At 34.2% G+C, this 19702-nt stretch overlaps 1 pseudogene; it reads right to left on the bottom strand.

The window, feature by feature from the left end:
- Positions 1–2623: 2623 nt before the first annotated feature.
- On the bottom strand, positions 2624–19225 carry LOC139098963 (putative mediator of RNA polymerase II transcription subunit 26; annotated as a pseudogene).
- Positions 19226–19702: the final 477 nt, after the last annotated feature.

Here is a 19702-nt window from a genome sequence, read left to right as displayed (position 1 = left end):
TATGTCTAGTCAAATTATTGGAATAAAATATAACTCTTTTTGATAGTAAGTTACAGCTTTTCATGAGAAAATGACATGGAAGCTTGTCTTTTTTTATTGTAAATCACTCATTTGTAGAGATTTAAGTTTGAATGAATTAATTGGAGTTGATAAGAAAAGGTTTGAGGATCTCTGTGGTTGAATCTTTGATGATTGAATGAGATCTGCTCTAACTGAAAGCACAGGGCGTATAAATGACCAAATTGGGGTTAGTCAGGCTTCAGATTCCATGAAACACAGCCTAAACCTTTTTTTAAGAGCAGCTTAAGTCCTTCTTTTCTCTTTTTCAGTGACTTTTTACCAACTTAATTCTCAATTATCTCCACAAAATCAAATCAAAAAATTAGTTTAACTAAAACTTGATAGACACTCTTTTTTTAAAAAAATTCTTTATTTTTTGCATAATTTTTGCAGGATAGCACTTTCTTAGTTACTTTTTAATTATTGTTGATTTTTCGTTTATCTTCTTTTATTTAAAAATATTTTATTTTTTCTTGTTTCGTTCACGCTCACAAATTTTTTTGGAAGAAATTAATTCATTTTCACACATAAAATTAGGCTTTTATATTCATCTAAGCATGAATGTTTCTTTCTTTGTTCCGTTTTTCTCATTCACAATTTTCACTTTTTGAGAAGTTTATTTTGAGATTTTCTTTTTTATTTTTATGAGGAAAATTTGAGATGTGGGTTGAATTGAAGGATGGTGTGAGGTTGAGTTGAGGGGAGTGGATTATTGAAATTTGAGAATTTCTTGAAATTGAAGTTTTGTAAAATTGAATTTTTGAGAATTTAAAATCAATAAAAATTGCAATTTTTCTGAATTTTTATTGAATTTAAATTTTCAAAAATTAGAATTTTGTTTTGGATTTGAAATTTTGAAAATTAAAATTTTTTAAAAAAATTTTAAAAATTTCAAAAATTGATTTAATCAATTAAATTCAAACATATTTAAACGTTCAAATTAGAAAATTAATTTCACTCAATTTTTCCATTCCACAATCCCAATTCCTTCTCAACTCATTTTGTAATTTGCATTTTAATAGATTTTTCCTTCAAATCTATAAAATTTTATTCAAAAATCTTCAGCCTGAAGCTTATGGATTTTAATCTGGTAGTTCTTATAGTTCTTTTTTTGTTGGAAGTACCTGTCATTTACAAAATAAAATTTCATTTCTATCTTTTTTGATATGTAAAAAAGATTTCTATGCTTACAAATTGTGTTGAAGCTTGTCGATGAGTTTGAGACTTACTTTATTGTTATTATGTCGAGAATATTCTTGAGATTTAGTTCATTGGATTGGAGAGATTATGAATTTTATTGAGAGAAAAATATTTTTCAATTGATTGTGGAAATGAAATGGAAATTTTTTTTGCATATTGGAGTGAGATTTTGTCTAGAATCTAGATGGATACGGTATGCTAGAGTTTGTAGACATGAGATTCTAATTTGATCCATTTAAGATTGGGATTTAAATTCTAAATGGTGAAATTCATTAGCTAAGTATGGCTTAGAGACTGAGTTTAAAGTGTTTAAGATATTAAGCTCATGTCAATCAGGGGTGTAGCTAGACATTTGAGAACGGGGGAGCAAGGGTGAGGGTATTTGATCCCCCAAACTCCCTCTGATTGCACTCTGCATATCAATTCACTAAACTCACTCAAAATGTTAGCTTTAATTCAATATCCTACCATACAATGGACATACACGCACATTCCACATACCCACATCTGTTAAGGATGTTTCTCTCATAAATCCAACTCCTACATCCGAATGACTTCATCCCATTTATATCTCAAACTTTAAAAAAAATCCATTGACATTTTCTTTCCATCCTTTTTTTCTATTTTAATCTCAAAATACACTCAGTTTTTTAGTATTTGTCGTTCATTGATTGTTTGACAGCAGTATGTGATATATATGATATTTTTGTATCTCTCTTATATTATGAATGTGTGTATAACAATGACAGTTATCATCATCATTTATTGATTATGTATCTAATATCTTCCTATATTCGCTTCTTGTTTTTTGTATCAAATGACTTATGATATAATTGAATTTTTTTAAGGATATTTTTAAAGTTATTGAAGGACACTGTCGGGTGGGTTGGTGCTGAGTTGTTTGGGTGATTGAGTGGGCTTAAATTTGTTGATTTTTGGATACTTTTTGAGGGTTTCTGTTGAATTGATGACTGTGTGGAGGTGTCTGACCTAAAATTACAGACACAGCTACTTTCTGACCTGGTCTATACAGGGAAATGCTAATAATTGGCTTAATTAAGACACAATTCACTTCACAACTAATTTTGTCAGCTTTTATGTCAACTATGCTTCAACTCAACCTTAAAAACCTTTTTCAGCACCAACTCCGACAGCTTATAAGTCTCATTTCATAAACTTTCCCCCCGATGGAAGCTTATTTGATTATTTTTCAATTTATTTCCCATACTATTAATTTTAACTAAGTCGCTTAGCATACACGAGGATATTACTATGATAATAAAATTGCACACTTCATCAGACATGAGTAGCAAAAGTAGTAAATGCGTATGAGAATAGCAGTTTCAGCAGTAATAGAAGCTCCTATTTTTATTTTTTATCATACATCACTTCCTAATCGTCTTTTAAAATTCTACAAAATGACAACATTTAAGTCAATTATCATTCATTCATTATCTACATACGTGTGTGTGTCTGTGAACTTTTTTTTAGGTACATTTATCACAAATTTCAAGCAATTTTCATTTTAATGATAATTATCTGTTTTTTTCTTCTTAAATTGCGTGCAATATTCAATTAATTGTGTGTATGTTTTTACTTTATGTCATTCTCTTCGTCTTTATTCATTCTCTCATAAACTCCATAATAATTTTTTGTTTTATGTTCTTGGCACGACTCATCTTTCCCGCGCTCATTTTTATTTTCTGTTCTCTGGTAATGAAATGAAGATGACGACGAACGAACAAAAAAAAAATTCTTTTCCATTAAAATAATTGATGGAAAAAAATTCTTAAGTTGGATATAAATCAAGTGATGAATGGTTTTGGGTATCTAGCCTGGATAAGGTGCATTTTATGCTGTATATTTTGAAATATTCAAAATTGACAGGCGGTGGCCAGCAACTTGCTCAGTTTCAGATGATATCTAAGGATGGTCATGGATCACAATTGACCAGTACGGCCAGCAGAGTAAGTAATTTTCAATTTTGAAGATCAAATGTGACTTGTAAAGGGTTTGAGAACTCGAACTACATCTTCCTTTCTAATATGCCTTAGCGACTGCATTATGCTGCTCGGAATTAACATTAAACTTGACATTTTTGGAAAATTCCCTAATTTTTGAGACGCAATTGACAAACTACCTCCCTAAGTCCCCCAAACTGTCTTCCATAAGAACCCCAATCATCCACCAAAACAAGCTCATCTGCCTGCTTCAAGAAATTGTTTTATGATTGTTTCCCATGTACATGCCTTAAACACATATCGTCGTCATTCTTATGTCAAAATAAGGTGTTTCTCCATTCTTTTTACTTTCTTTTTCTTTTATATTCTTTCGTTTACAGTTACATGTGATATGGGCTTCTAGCTCTTATTCTACTCGTCTCTTCGTCGTTCTTTTGTTCTTTTACGCTTTATTAAGTCTAATTTTGTCTTGTTTCATTAAAAAAAAGTTGTTGTTGTTGTTTATGTTCGGTCTTTATGTAACATGATGTTGCATAAAAAAATTGGAAAGAATGTCTGCTTTGGTTCTTGGAAGTTTTGAGTATGTTTGGGGAATTTATTTGAAGTTTAAGTTAATTTTGAGGAATTGATTTGGAATTTTTGATCTTTTAAATGAGATTTTATTGAACATTCTTGTAATTTGGAGACGGTAGAGCTATATTTGAGGGGGTAGGGGGTACTACCTCCCTAGAAGACGATTTATTCAGTAGATTCTGAATTTTCCCATCCTTTAAGAATTTTATCTCCAAAATTGATTCTTAAAATATTCAAAAACTTCACCCAAGGCATCCAATCACTAAACAGCATCCCTCCATCCACATCCATTGATTTCACCACGTAAAGTAAATTTATTTTTTCATGCGAATTTTCCCATAAATACCAAATAATATGATGTGCAAGATGACTGACTAAATTTTTGTTTCTTTTTTGATAAATTTACACGTCAAATTGCTTGTCAGTTAAGCACACGTGTGGCTGCTACAATTGATTTTTTTTTACTTTTTCTGGCAGTTCTTAAAATTTAACTTCATTTTCGGCATGTGTCTCTCAATTTGTAAGTTCATTGTAAATGATGTGAAAATTGTATTGATGGAGGAAATTATGGGGAAAAATATTTTTTTGATGTTGTTGTGAAGGATGTGATGTTGGAGTTGTTATTTGAGTTTTTGGAGGATTTTGCAGCATGTTTGATGAACGAGTTTTGAGATTTGAATAAGCCAGAAAGGCATTAATCGGTTAATTGATCTTAAATCCGGCTCCAGGCCTGCATGAGTCTAATTTGGTATTTCAATCAGCCAGAATATCAGACTTGGGTCGACTAAGCAACTTGTGCTGTTCGGTAAGGAAGTATCGAATTATTGATGGAAAAATCTTCTCAAATTCAAACAAAAATCTCAATAAAGCACTTAAATCTTCCTTTAATCTCCAATTAATTTACAAATCTCAAGCACTTTAATCTTTTAAAAAACTTCCTCAAAAAATGCTCAAATAGAATTTTCTGAAAATTTCTATAATTAAACACATCCACTTAACTGACATAATTGCAGTTAAAAGAGCTTTCAAGTACGTTTTTTTGTGAACATTTTCATAGAAAATTTCAACATTCAACTCAATTAAAAGAAAATTTCATTACAAAATGTGTTGAGAATCTCAGCAAAAATTGAACATTTTGTGGGAGTTGGAAGTGTTTTTTTGGTTAAATTCCTCATCATGTAAGTTTTTTTGGGAAGTTTTGAGTGAGTTGAAGAAGTTTTGAAAAGTTTAAAGTTTCTGGATGTTTGTTGAATTTAATTGGGGGTAGGCATGGGGACGGAAAAGGAGTTGGTAGACTTGGAAATGATGCCTGGATGTGAATTTTGTCTTTTAAGACTCAAAAATCATCATTTCAGGAAGTTAGTCAAAGCTTTTAAAACATATGTCATTTTATCCGTTCCTCACATTACCAAGAACGTCAACTGCGTTACATTCATAAACTTGATTCATATTCAAATGTTGAAATTTAATACGAGAACGTAAAAGATGAGATATTGAGAGCAATGTAATAACTGGAAATGTCAAGTTACTATTTATAAATATGAACAGTCATATTCATTAGATATCAATTGCTATCTTGTTATATCCTTTGATCATACTTCATTCATTATTGATTGAGTCTTCAAGTTTTTTCTTGTTTATGTCATATTTAGTATTTGATGAGAGTCAGTGGTGCTCAAAGGCTGTAGATTGTTGTAGCAACTTGTTGGACTTATTGAAGAAATTTTGAATTTTTGACGAATTTTCAATTTTGATTCAAATTGTCAAAATGCCCAAAATTCCCAAATTTCCTACATAAATCCACAACACATGAACACCACTGCTCATCATTTCCTCCTAATTTACAGCTTTTGTTCTCATTTTCATCCATTTTATGTGTGAATGTTTTTGATGCGATAATTAAATCTACTCAATTTAATAATTTATCTAATATTTATGTACATGTTATGTATAAATAAATGGAAAAATTAAGATTATTACTATTACTATTATTATTACTTTATTGTATTCCGTACACAGAAGGACATGAGAGATGAAAATAAAATGAAAATTTTTATTGGCACATAAAAAATGTTTATTTTTTTTATGACAATACGCGCAAAAAAGTCATAAAAATGGATTTTTTCCCGCTTAAGGTTGGCTCAAGGCCTCTTCACTCGATACGATTGCTTTCGATTCCGCCAAGATTTTTTTTTTATTCGTTTCTGGCAATAATAAGTACTGATATGCGACTTGAATAAAAAATTTGAATTTCAAGGTTGAACTTGCTTGTTGTATTGATGGAAATTGATCGTTGGAAATAGATTTCATGGAAACGAGGATGTTTATTTAGATTATAGCAGCCTAAAGGCTTTATAGACGGAATCTAAATTTATTTTTAATGTTTGTTTGCGAAATGGCTGATTGAAAATTAAATTTGATATTCTTATAAGCTTGTGCTTGCTTTTTATGAAGACTGAGATATTTTGGTATCTGTCAGTCGCACAAGCATGCCTAATAGACGTTCTAGGGTCAAATTCTACATCAGTCCCATCATTTCCATCAATATCAATACCGACAATCGTGAAGAAGCCTTAAGAAAATAAATTAAATTAAGTTACACAATATAAGCTAAAATAATAAAAATATCGAGTAAAGAACTGACAGTGTCCGATATAAATTGGCAGTAAAAAAATAAGGAACGAAGAAGTTTAATAAAACTGAAATATTGACGATGCGGATGACGAAAGGAAATTAAAAAAGCGGGATATAAGTTGCTCCTAGCTATCGTTCATAAGATTTTCTACATCAGAAACCATAACTTCAAGATCAGATTGAGGTCCAGCATTATCGGCTGGCAATGAACGTTGTGTCGTTAATACTTTTGGCCATTCAAAATTTTTAAACATGGAGCTATCACATGATGATGTCTGTGGACGGTTCTTATTAAGTTCATCAATCATCATACGACTTGCATGTGACAACGGTTGTGTTGGCTTTAATGCTGTTTGACGTTGGAATGGATTACTTATATTGGTAATTGAATTTATTAGACTAGCACGTGGTATATTATTATTGAAACTTTCGCGGCGCGATGATCCCGGCACGGGACAAATTGCAGTCGATCCATTACTACTGCATGTATTACTGTTGTTATTGACTAAATTTGAGTTGCTATATGTTTTAGACAACTGATTTAATTTGCTGTTGCTAACATTCATGCTGCTCTTACGGCTATGAGACTTCCTCTCATTGCTACTTACTGGATTATACTCTTCACTTGATGGACTCGAATTGACGTCCATGTTAGAACCACCGCGCCGCAAATTGGAATTACTACTATTATGTCGATTGTATTTATTTAGGTTTGTCGTACTACTACGATTCATGTCGCTTGCACGACGCTTAATGCCATCACGTTGACTATGTTTTGTGAGATTTGTTGTACTTGATCTCGTTAAATTTTGTGAGCTACCACCAAATTTCATTAAATTACTACTACTTCCACTATTACCAATACTTGATCGTCTTAAATTATTTTGACTACCACGCTGATGACTTCGTCCCTTACTATTCAATATGGGAGTTGATATCACAGGCAAATTACGATGATTATTTATATTACTGCCACTGGCACTTTTATTAACACGAAATGTTGCTGTATTGATTGGTGATGATATCGAGTTGCTCATTGATGCATCAATTAAATTAGCTGTTGATGATGTTGTTGGTAAATTTTCATAATTTGGCTGTGGCGGTTGTTTGACTTTTGGCGGATGACTTAATGTCTCATACAATGGCTCATCATTTGTCTGCACTAGATGATTGCTTATATCCTCCGTTGCTGATCGAATTAAGAGTGCAGCACGACGTGAACGTGATGGATCCTCGAGGGAATTTCTTTGCTGTTGTTGTTGCTGCTGTTGCTGTTGCTGACGCCACAACATTTTATTTTTATCAGCACCAACAACGTTTGTCTTGATGTTATTCTTATTTTTTGAAAATTTCAATGAGAATTTAAATGGTGGCTTATAGACAACCTGCAGTCGTACTTTATCATTTAGATTATTTGTCGATTTTGCTGCTGTTGTTGTTCCTTTAGGTTTTGCGGTATTTATTGGAGAACGTTGTTGTTGTTGTTGTTGCTGTTGTGGCTGTTGGACACTTGCCAAATGCTCAGGTGTTGAATGTGATTTATTCATCATATTTGATATTTTCGATGCATGCTCAATTTGTGATGCTGCCGATAATACAATTGGTGACTCTAAAAGCCATTTCTGTACTTTACCGAATGTATTTGTATGTGATTCGGGATTTGAATAATCGATAATTTCTTTATGCTTAGATGATGAGGACGATGGCTTCTTTTTGGGTTTTCTCTGAGGCTTAATTGGCAATTGCTGTTGTTGTTGTTGTTGTTTGTTGCTGTTGCTGCAAATGCTGATCATCTTTGACTTTCATTTGACCAGTATTATCATCAGGTCCGCTAACTTGTCGATGCTTCTTCTTTCTACGTAAAAGTTTCTTGGGACTTTCGAGAGATTTCTTTTGACTACGACTTAATGGTTTAATGGATGTCGCTGACACGGGCAATGTTGGATTTACGGTATTCGATGTGACATTGGATGAAATTACATCCTTTTGTGGTAAAATTTGTGGAATGATAACTTTTTGTTGTGACTTCTTTTTACTTCGTTCGCCACGAACTTTCTTCTTGAGTGGAACTTTTGTTCGTACCGCTGTATGCACAATGACCTGAATTGTTTTTGTAAGTCAAAAGGGAAAAAAAGAAGAGAAGAAGGGTGGAAAAAAAGTCGTTAATTAATTTCTCATTTGGTTTCTGCTGTGAAATGGGAAACGAGTTGGAAATGATTTTTGTTATGGTTGATGTCTTGGGTATAAGGCGCATTTTGGATATTATAGCTTGTAAGAGCTCCCGACTAGCAAGTGAACTCAAAATGCAGTGCGGGTCGATTTTTCCTTTTGGATATCCATCTCTACGATCCTAGAAGGACCTCCTAACAATCAATCGATCCCAAGATCACCCAGTCAATTCCCAAGTCAAACTGTACATCCTTTCCAACTCATATCCCTGCAATAAATTGAAGCTTCAATTAAAAAATATTAATCATAACTTACCCCATTGTTGTCATCTGGTAATCTCACTGTCTCCGTGGTTGCACTATGAATTATTGTTACAGTCTTTAATTTCAAGTTTGATTTCTTGCCCAGGAAGCGTGTGCTGAGTATCTGCAATATTATAAATGAGAAATTTAAAAATCAATTTTTAGGAACTTTCTTTTGTTAATCTAAAATACAATTTTTTTTATTCTGTAGCTTAAGGAAGGAGAAAAAAATTAATTAAAAGTTTTTATACGAAACAATATCGTCATTCTTTCATTCTCATCCTCATCACAATTCAATGGATGAATCTGCTGCTCAGTATCAATTAAAAATATGAAATGTGTGAAAATCGAGATAGAAATTTTTTTATTGTGTCTCTATTTCTTTTGTTCCTGAACATAAAACCGTTGGCTACAATGGAATTGTTTCTCTAGAAAACTAAAGTTTCATAGGGTGCAAATTATAGAAAATGTTTATTTATTCAATCCATACGGTTTACTTTGAAGAAGACTTTTCAACAAGTGTGCATGACTGGGATTATTTTTTGCTTGTGTTGAAAATAAATCTGAGGATTTTGATAAGTTTGAGAAGATCTTTAGATTTTTTGAAAGCAAATTTGAGATTTTGGGGTCGATTATAAGGGATGTGTATCGGAAAATCAGGCTCTAATTCTAATTAGTCTGCTCAGAGACGTAGCCAAGGGCAAGTCAATGATTGAGCCAGCTTCAGGCGACACCAATGGGAGGCCATGGATCACAATTGAACGAAGTACGTAAAGGAAGTAAACCCAAGCTAAGATGCTCAGGTTTGACCCCCTAAACCACATAGTCTCCTCTTGAATACGCCCCTAACTCCACTATCAGTCAACCGTATGTCTGAATCTTATTGCAAATCACCCAAATGATCAGTCTCTACCTCGATATACGGTCTCCTATTCGCATCATGTTCCAATTTGTCTTCAAAGCAAAAAATTACTTTTTTTGATCATCTCAAAGCTTTAATCCACCTAACTGCTCTAATTTCTAATATTATTGAACGAGCCCCTGCCTATAAGATTCTTTCAAATCAACTCTAGCAAACAAATTTCAAAATCCCTAAAGAATATTCCAAGAAAATCCTCTTGACATTGACATGTGCTCAAATCTACCATCAAATGTCTTCTTTTTGACTCCTCTATTTGCTTCTATAACAGATTAGAGTATCAGTATGACGTTAATACCACTCAATTCATAATCCTTCAATTGAAAGATGGACGAAAATTGTTATATGCTTATTGATACAATCATGAAATGAATGAAAGAAAAATTCCAGCATATACTTAATGTGTATGAATGGGCTGAGTACTTAAGATATAAGAATTGAGGGGGTTAAGGAAATAAATGAGGGTAATGATGAGTTATGAATTAGAGTACTTTGTATCAATCACAGTTTGATGATGGGCGGAGGAGATGAAATTGATTGCTGAATTCCTTTTATATTTTTATATCGAAATTTAAAGTGCCAGAAGTCTGCCTTAAAAATTTTTCAAGTTTTATTGCTAAAGGACTTAGTTAAAGGAGGGGATATCTCTTGTTGATACCATCAATATAAAGTAACTCTCATAATTTATTGAAAAATGCTTAATTTGATCTATCCATCAGAGTATGATTAATGACACTTCTGATGGAAGCATGAAATCAATTAAAATAATTGGAATTTATTGAAGTTGTTGACTTTATAAAACATTGAACTTTGAAGCCTTGAATATTTATGACAGGAGCTTTAATTGATGAGATAGGACAATGAATATTTAAGGAGGCTTTTGGGGTGGAGATGGTGGACGTTAGGCATAGATGCAGCTTAGTTTAAATGAAAGTTTGGAGAATTTCGTATGAAGTTGCATTAGTTCAATGGTAAAGTATGTGGAACTGATCAAAATTTAACTTAATTCTTCACGACGTCCAGCTTGTTAGCCAATGTAGCATTGAACGCTACAGCCATTGAAATCCACAAAATTACATTCCAAAAATTTTCAATAGCTACAAACTCTACAATTAGCTCAACATTTTAATCTCCAACAACTTGTTCTCATCTATCCAACTCGACACAATAACCGAACAAAAATTATTCATTCGGGATAATACAGCAATAATGAATTTAAAACTTGATTGTTGGCAATGACAGCGTGAACAGGAGCAGCAATAGCATCTACATCAATCACAATTCACAAACTAGACTCACACTTTTCCTCATCTTCATTATTATCATTATCATGTTGTGATACATTGTCATTGCTGTCGTTGCCGCTGTCCCATTTTTTCAGGAAGCGACATAACTTTTTTTGTTTGAATAAAAAAGTTTTGTGTCATGAAAAAATAATAAAATATTTTTGTGACTGTATGTAAATTAAAAGAGCCATAGAGAAGAGTATTCCGAGGAAGACGACAGTTAAATGTTAATGGAGAGGACATAGACGAAGAAATAGGAATGAGAAAATTTAAATTAACTTACCAGCAGTGCAAATACGGCAACAATGATTAAGCTAACAGCATACCAATTGCTGATGACCCATTTCTTAAATGATGCTATACTTTCCTCCGACAACAGTAATTTCCGCAATGTCGCTAACGGTCCTGAGGGATCGACCTCTCTACAACGTTGGAATACATCGCAATATCCATTATACTCATTGCATGGAGTTCCCGGTTTTGAATACATATCTGGTACATCATATGGTGCCTTATTCCATTCAAATGAACTCTTACATTCCTGATTCTCGCCAGGTTTCTTGCAACACAATTCACATGATTTTGTTTTTGGATCATTCTCGCCAGGTATACATTGACATGATTCTAATCCATATGCGAGACAAATTGAACCCGTGCATTCCTATCATGATGAAAGGATAAAAATGAGAGAAATGAAATAAATTCAATGAATGCAAATTCTGAGGACTATTGAGCATATGGAGTGTGGATGAAATTAGTTTTTGAAGAGCTTGTGGCATTTTTGAGTTCAAATGAGGTCACTTTGAGGTGGAAGGTGTTAGATTTTCGGGTTGTAGGTGCTTTTTTTTTTTTTAAAAATAAACTTTTTATTCATTAAATTTTTAACTTAATTATGTACAAAGTTTGGATACATTTTATTTGTATTTAAATTTTTAAAGGATTCTGACTTATCGCCTTCATCACTTAGTTTTTGATTTTATTTTGAAATTGTTTTGCTTTAATTTATGTTGTGGTTTATTCGGTGTTTCGTGACGCAAGACGAGTGTTGAAATTCGCTTGCAACTTTCCGACGTAGTCCTCAATAGAGGGTATTTTTGCTTCAGTATGTAGATCTGATATCCTTTCGTATCTTGTTTTGTTGAGAACAATTCTCAAGAATTTGTTTTGTAGTACTTGTAGTTTTTGTAGATGTGTTTTTGCCATCCGTTCAAATGCTGGACAGCCGTATGTGAAGATGGGTCTCACGGCTAGCTTATAGATGAGAAGTTTGTTTCGAACGTCGAGATGTGAGTTCCTGCTGATGAGGGGATAAAGTAGTCTTAGTGCAGTGTGAGCTCTGTTGGTCACATATTCTACATGCTGCTTTAATGTCACTCTCTTGTCGATTATCATTCCCAGATATTTAGCTTCGGTTTCCCATTTGATGTTTTCGTTGAGGAATTTGATGTTGTCTCTTGGAAGTTGCCTGGAGTACCTATTTGTGATGAATAAGGCTTGAGTCTTCTGTTTGTTGAGATTTATTTTCCATTTGTTCATGTATTGTTGTACTTTTCTTCCAGTGTGTTGTAGATGTGTTACAATATCGGCTGAGTTTTCTGCAGAATGATACAATGCAGTATCATCTGCGAAGAGTGCGATATTGTTAGTTGTTTCTCTTACAATATCATATGTGTAGATGTTGTAGAGAGTTGGTGAAAGCACTGCTCCTTGTGGTACTCCGAATTTGATTTCATTGGTTTCTGAGAACTGACCTTTAATAAAAACTGAGAAAGTTCTTTCACTTAGGAAAGATCTTACAGTTTTTATAAGTGGTAGTGGAAACCCTAATTTGATCATTTTAAACAAGAGTCCGTTATGCCAGACTCTGTCAAATGCTTTCTCCACATCTAGGAAGATCATTCCTGTTGATTTCTTCCTGCTTATGTTTTCCTTTGCTGTTTTGATTACTTTGATGAGTTGGTGAGATGTTGATCGTCCTGTGCGAAAGCCACACTGCTGAGTCGGAATGATGTTGTTATCCTCCAGATGCTCGTTTATTCTATTCAGCAATACTCTCTCCAGTATTTTGCTTAGGGAACTAAGCAAGCTTATTGGCCTATAGCTGCTCACTTCGTTTGCTGGTTTGCCAGGTTTTGGGATCGGGATTACTTTAGCTTTTTTCCAAACTTTCGGAAAATAGTTAAGTTTGAGACACGTGTTGATGATGAACTTCAAATATTCGAAGCCTTTTGGTGGAAGATTTTTGAGGAGTATGTTGTTGACATCGTCTAATCCTGGTGCTTTAGGATTTTTCAGATTTCTTACAATGTATGAGATTTCCTCTACATTTGTAAGTTCTGTGCAGTCACTATTTTCTCCTTCCAATGCTTCCTTCACTGCGTTGTCTACTTCCTGGGTATGTACTGGGTTGTTGTCCTCAAGTGGATTTTCGTGAGCTTTACGAAAATAGTCACTGAGAACGCTGGCTTTTTCCTTATTAGTGATGAATGTTCTATCTGCATCAATCAACGGTGGCATCGATTTTGAACCTTTCTTGCAATGCTTTGCAATCCTCCAGACTGTTTGGTTTGATGGTTGGATTTCTGAAAGCCGCTTATTCCAGTTTGTATTTTTGAGTTCCTTAATTTTGTCTTTGATGACTTTCTGTAGAATGTTTAATTCAGTTTTGATTTGATTATCTCTGCTACGTTGCCATCTTCGTCGAAGACTTCTTTTCGTCCTGATTAAGTCTTTGATTTCTGGTGTGAGCTTTGTCGATTCAAAGTTGATCTTTCTCTTCTTCACAGTTTTGTTTCTTGAATCCATGATGAGTTCTGAGAATACTTTGATATGATGTTCTATCTCCTCTACGGTGTTGCACGGGTTTTCCAGAGTGCTGTCTTCGATGCGACGAGTTATATAAGATTTAAATTTTTTCCAGTTGGCATTTCTGTAGTCATATCTGTAAACTGTGTTGTCTGTTCTGTCAACTTTGGATGTCCTGATTTGGAAATACACAGCGCAATGGTCACTCATTGCCTCTGTGCATTTTAGTTCTGTAGTGTTCAAACTGGAATTTGAGAGCATCAGGTCGATTGTTGATACAGATTTCGTCGGATCTTCTGGATAATACGTTGGTGAATCGGGGTAGTAGATCATGAACTCCCCGGACATATCCTGTAGTATTGTCCCGGCTTTGTTTGCTACGTTGCAATTCCACTCTCGATGTTTTGCATTGAAGTCTCCGCAGATGTAGTAGTTTCCTCTGATGTTTGTTATTTTGTTGATGTCATCTCTTAGATGATCGTCTATTTCCTTCCTTTGCTTCCTCCTGGAAGATAGACGGAGAGGATGTGGCAGCTTATTGATTCGTTGATGAAGACTTTTATTCCGATGCATTCTATTAGCTTTGTGTTGTAACTTGGTTGAAGCTGATGTTTTAGATTTCTTTTGACAATGATCGCAACACCACCTTTTGGTCTATCAATGCGATCAAATCGATGAATTACGTAGTCAGGATGCAAGTCTACTTTGGAGTTTGGTTTTAGGAATGTTTCCGATATGCACGCAACATCAACGTTTTGCATGCTGAGGTAGTCGAGAAATGCTAACATCTTATCTGCAAGGCTGTTAGCATTCCAGTAAATTACGTTGATTCTTTGGTGACTACAATCCATGTTGACTCATGTAGATTTTGGCAACTTCTTGGCCGATGGCTTGTTGTACCTGTTCCTCTTTTAGGTACTCTGGTTTTTTGGTGATGATTTCGATGAATGAGTTGATGAAGAACATGCAATTTGATAAATCTGTCTCTGTGCTCATTTCATCGATTGTGCCTTGGGCTGGTGAAATTTGTTCCTTTGTATTACCACTGGATGAAGGTTCAGGATCGACCTTGTTTGTTTCCAAGGTTAGTGAATTGAAGTCTAGGTCCATAATTTCTACAACCTGCGTTGAGTTCTGTTGATGATTGTTATTGGTCTTTGGCTTTGACCTGTTGTTATTTCCATTCCTTCCCCTTCTCCTGTTTCTTCGTGTTTTGTTTTGATTTCCCTGATTTGAGGGTTTCTGTTGTGGATGATTATTTTGCGATTTTATGGTGACTGGTGCGGAGGTTTCAGAAGCTGGTTTTCTAGATGTTGTTGGTACCGGTTCTGGGATACTCCTAGCTGGTCTTTGTGATGTAAATTGATCAGATCCGCCTGATCGTTCACCTGCTTTTGATGTTGGTGGAGCATTCCTTTGTTGTCCAGCAGGATTTCGTGAATTCCTTTGTTGTCCAGCAGGATTTCGTGAATTCCTTTGTTGTTCACCTGATGGTCTGTTTTGATTTCGGTTGTGGTCGTTCATTGATTTAGCTTTCCACTTCTCGATTATTTGTTTCCTGATGTTGCATTCTTGTGAGATTGCTGTATGTTTCTCGCCGCAGAAGTGACACTTTAGTTTTTCGATTGGGACCTTGTTGGTTTCAATCGAAATGTAAGGACAGGTTTTTGAATCATGCTGTTCAGAGCATCTGAAACAGATTAGTGGTTTGTTACAACCACGTTGTCCATGACCAAACTGCAAACATTTCGAACAGAAAGAAGGTCCGTTACGCCTGTTGTTGTATTTAGCCCATTTTACTTTGAAGCCGTAGACACAGTTAACCTTTCGAAGGTTTTCCAAAATGTTACCTTCCTGTGCTTTATTAAAATACAGAAGGTAGTTCTGGTCGTCGTCGTTTTCGTGTCTCCTTTGTTTCATTGTCATTTTGACAATTTTAACTGGTGATATGTTTTCCGTTTTCAACTCCTTTTCCAAGTCTACGATCTCCATCATTGGAAGTCCGTAGAGCACGAATTTCATCTGTGGTTCCTGGTTTGCATAGGTGTGAAAGTGGTGTTGTTTTTCTCTGAGGAGTTTGATGAATCTGTCGTAGTCGTCCCAACTCTCCGTTGATACAACTTTTGTTTTGAGTTTATCCTTTTTGACGTTGATCATAAAACTCCTGGGTTGGTTGTTGATCTGGTTCATCAACCTTCTGATCTCCTGTCCTCCACCACTAGTTATATGGATCGGTGGTGGTTTTGGTTTCTGCTGTGATGTTAGGTTGTTGTCTTTCGATGATGATGATATTTCACTTTGTTTTGGTTGTTCTGGTGCTTTGCTGTTATCTCCGCTGAAGTTGAAAAATCTGTCATCGTACAGATTCGTCCTGGCATTTGAGAAGTCAAATTGTTTTTTGTTGTCATCTTTCTTTTTGCTAGCACTAGATATCTTTTTGGCTGGCGCACTGAAGATTTCAAGTTGGCTGCGACGTTTTTCTGCCCTTAATGGTTGGACGAATTGATCCATTGTTGTCTGTTTTGTTTTGAGATTTTCCATCTCAATGTCATGTTGCTTTTCGTTGTTTATATCCTCGGTGATGAGAGTTGTCACGGGTGCTGAATCTTGTTGTTGAGATTCAGGTTGTTTTTCCGAAAGTTTTTGGTTACTTTCCTCGTTGTTGAGATTTGTTGTTGTTTCTACCATTTTGCCGAACAAGTCAAAACACGTCTGAACAAGTTGAACTGAGATTCGAAACTTTAATCTCTGTTGTTGTTATCTGGAGCTTTTGAGAATTTTGAATTAATTGCGGAGCGAATTAAAAACACGTCTGTTCCCTTTGACGGACGAGTTGTAGGTGCATTATAATGTAAGTTGTAATTTTCAATTGAGGCTGACTTTTCAGTCGTACTTAAGATAATTGTTAAATAGATTCCTCAATTTAATAACTCAAAATGACCATTTACATCTCAATTTCCACAATCCACACTTCAAAAAAATTCTAATTCCCAATAATTCCCATCCAATTGATTGACTGATGAATAGAATCTCTACTTACTCCCATATAGCATACAAATTCCTTGTTACAAATAGTCTTATTCGGTTTATTGACCGATGGTGGACAGATTGCAGACCTTCCATCACAATAGCTCGGCTCACGGCATCCATTATCGTCTCTACACTTATCGCCATACTTCAGTGAGCACTTAGACGTACAACATGGTCCTTGCGATGGACTGCATACTTTACTGTTGTTATTGAATAACAAAAAAACGAGAGAAAGAATTTGATGAATAGGTTTCAGACTGAATGAATGGAAATGAAACTCGTTCATTTCCTCATATACACAATAAGATGACAAGTGCACTTGAATGTCTTTCCTGTACTTCAATATTTTTAATTGGAAATTCTGTGCACTTTTTAATTATTTTTCAACTTACTCTGGTTTTAATGTACATGGACGTTCATTGTAGGCTGGATGACGATTCATCGGATAACAGCAGTCATCTTTACAATCCTCTTCCCAACCGCAATCGCATTGTTCACCTGGCTCAACAACTCCATTACCACATATGGATTGTGTTGGCTCTGAAATTGGAATTGATGGAAATGATTAAAATTTGAATTTTTTTTGCAAATGGAAAGTGGATGAAGTTCTGTCTGGATTGTCATTTTTGGGTTGTTTAGGATGTAAGTGGGATGAGTGTCGAATGACTGACAGTTGGACGTCAACTATGAACAACACCAAATACTCATTAGATGAACCTCTCAATTTGAAGGTTTCTCATCATTATATCTTTAAATTCTCATCATCTGCTAAATAATTAACTTCATGACCGTCACTCAACCGTTCAAAATTAATTAATTAATTATCAATATGACAACCGCAACATTCAGGAATCATTACTTTAATTTATCTTTTGTAATACAACAAATTATTTTATTAAAATTCCATTTGCATTAAATCACTTCATTGTTGTTCATCGTAATTCTCATCATACATTAACTTAATGACTGTATATCTCTAACAAAAAAATAAAATATAGCGTCGTATAAGACAATGAGATAAAAATCATCGATTGAAGTGAGCATAAGTTAATAAATTAAAGGAATATGAGCAATAATCGGCGATTCACGTGCCCGACCTTGAATGCTTAGTAACAAAAAACAGAAAAACTTCATGTTCGAATGTTTACGCATGTAAGCACATAAAATAGCAAATGACAGCAATCTCGACATCTCGAAAAACTTACAAAATAGGAATAAGACTATAATTACAAGTTGCGAAACATTACACGACACGGAATAGAATTTCTTATGATGCCGCAGATTGAGATTCTATTCTTTCAACTTTAGTTTTCTATTCAATTCTAAAAGGTAATTCAATTATCATCACGTTCGTTTCATTTAATAAAGTCTTACAAGTTTGCATGCACATTGAATAATTTTATAAGTTTGTTGAGTGGTTGCTGAAGGGTTTTCTTCGTGTTATGACTGACGGTCTGTAATTATCTACGTAGTGTTGGATTGTCTGATGATGTCATGTTGCAAAATCAACAGAATTGAATTAATTCCTCCCCTTAAAAATGCGCTTAGTACCCCAATAACTTTCTTACTAGCAAAATTACTACTTTAATCCATAAAATCAACAACGTGAATATAAAATTTTCTAACTGTGCAAAAACGGTTCCGTATTTTTAATGAAAATGGATATCACATATAAGAAAATGTTCATTTAATGGTAATGTGCATGCATGTTGACGACATAATCGGTTTCTCCAGGATCTCGTATCCCTCATCATCTAAATTTGATTCAATTTAAAGTCAGTTAAGCGCATTTAGTGTCGATGACGATGTAAAAAAAATGGGAATAGCACAAAAGCGTGCTTCGAACGACAAAGAAAAGCTTAGAAATTTTCATTCCAATTTGATGTTGATATTGTTGGTATTTTAGACACACAAACAAATAGTAAGGACATAAAAAAGGGTTACCTGTGAAGCATCCTTTGCTGCTACGTGCCTTCGCATTCAAAACCGGCTCAATGGCCTTCAGTGAACACGGTGAAAATTTATTATTATTCCTTTTATCTCCCGATGTCGCCCTTGCAAACATTATGAAATTTCCATCCTCACCGCCAGGTGTACATTGATCTGGATCGTGCTGTTTATTAAAAGAAATAAGAAGAAGTAAAAATGCAAAATGAATAATAATGACAAGAAACATTCTTTTTGTGCTTGGCTGAAAATGCTAGATTAAAATTAATTTACATCATCAATAATGAGACTTGAATGCGATGAGCATGAGATAATGGAAATTGTCTGTTTTGTTCTCATGTAATTGAGCTTGCTTTCTTCTCATTGTTACGATCAAGCTTGTGATATTATTTTTAGGGATGAAAAATTGGCATTAATTTATGGTGGAAGAGAAACTTTGTTTTATAGTCATTAAGTCTTAGTTGAAATAAATTTGATGAGGGGATTGTGTTGGATTTGGTGGATGAATAAGCTCTTTAAATTATTTATTTTTTGGGAAATGTAATTTAGAATTTTTTTGCCTCTATCTAAAGCTTGACTCTCCGAACTTGAAGTTGATTTGAATCGACTCAACTCGACTTCGAGCTCTACCTCTAACTGTATGATGCTAGCTTGCTACTTTGCCTTATAGGCAATAATGTTTTTTCACCTTCAATTACTGCTAGACGTATCCAGACAGAGACTATACAAACGAAATATTTGAGCAATAAATTTAATAAGATCTAAAATTCATAATTCCTTCAAAATCTTAGCCTTAAAGCTTCCTACAACAATAAT

Source organism: Chironomus tepperi, unplaced genomic scaffold, assembly GCF_022539635.2.
Source record: "Chironomus tepperi strain 1889 unplaced genomic scaffold, CSIRO-AGI_Ctep_v1 contig_456, whole genome shotgun sequence".
Classification (NCBI taxonomy): Eukaryota; Metazoa; Arthropoda; class Insecta; order Diptera; family Chironomidae; genus Chironomus; species Chironomus tepperi.
The sequence above is the reverse complement of the archived record's forward strand: the minus strand, read 5'-3'. Positions and strand labels throughout refer to the sequence as shown.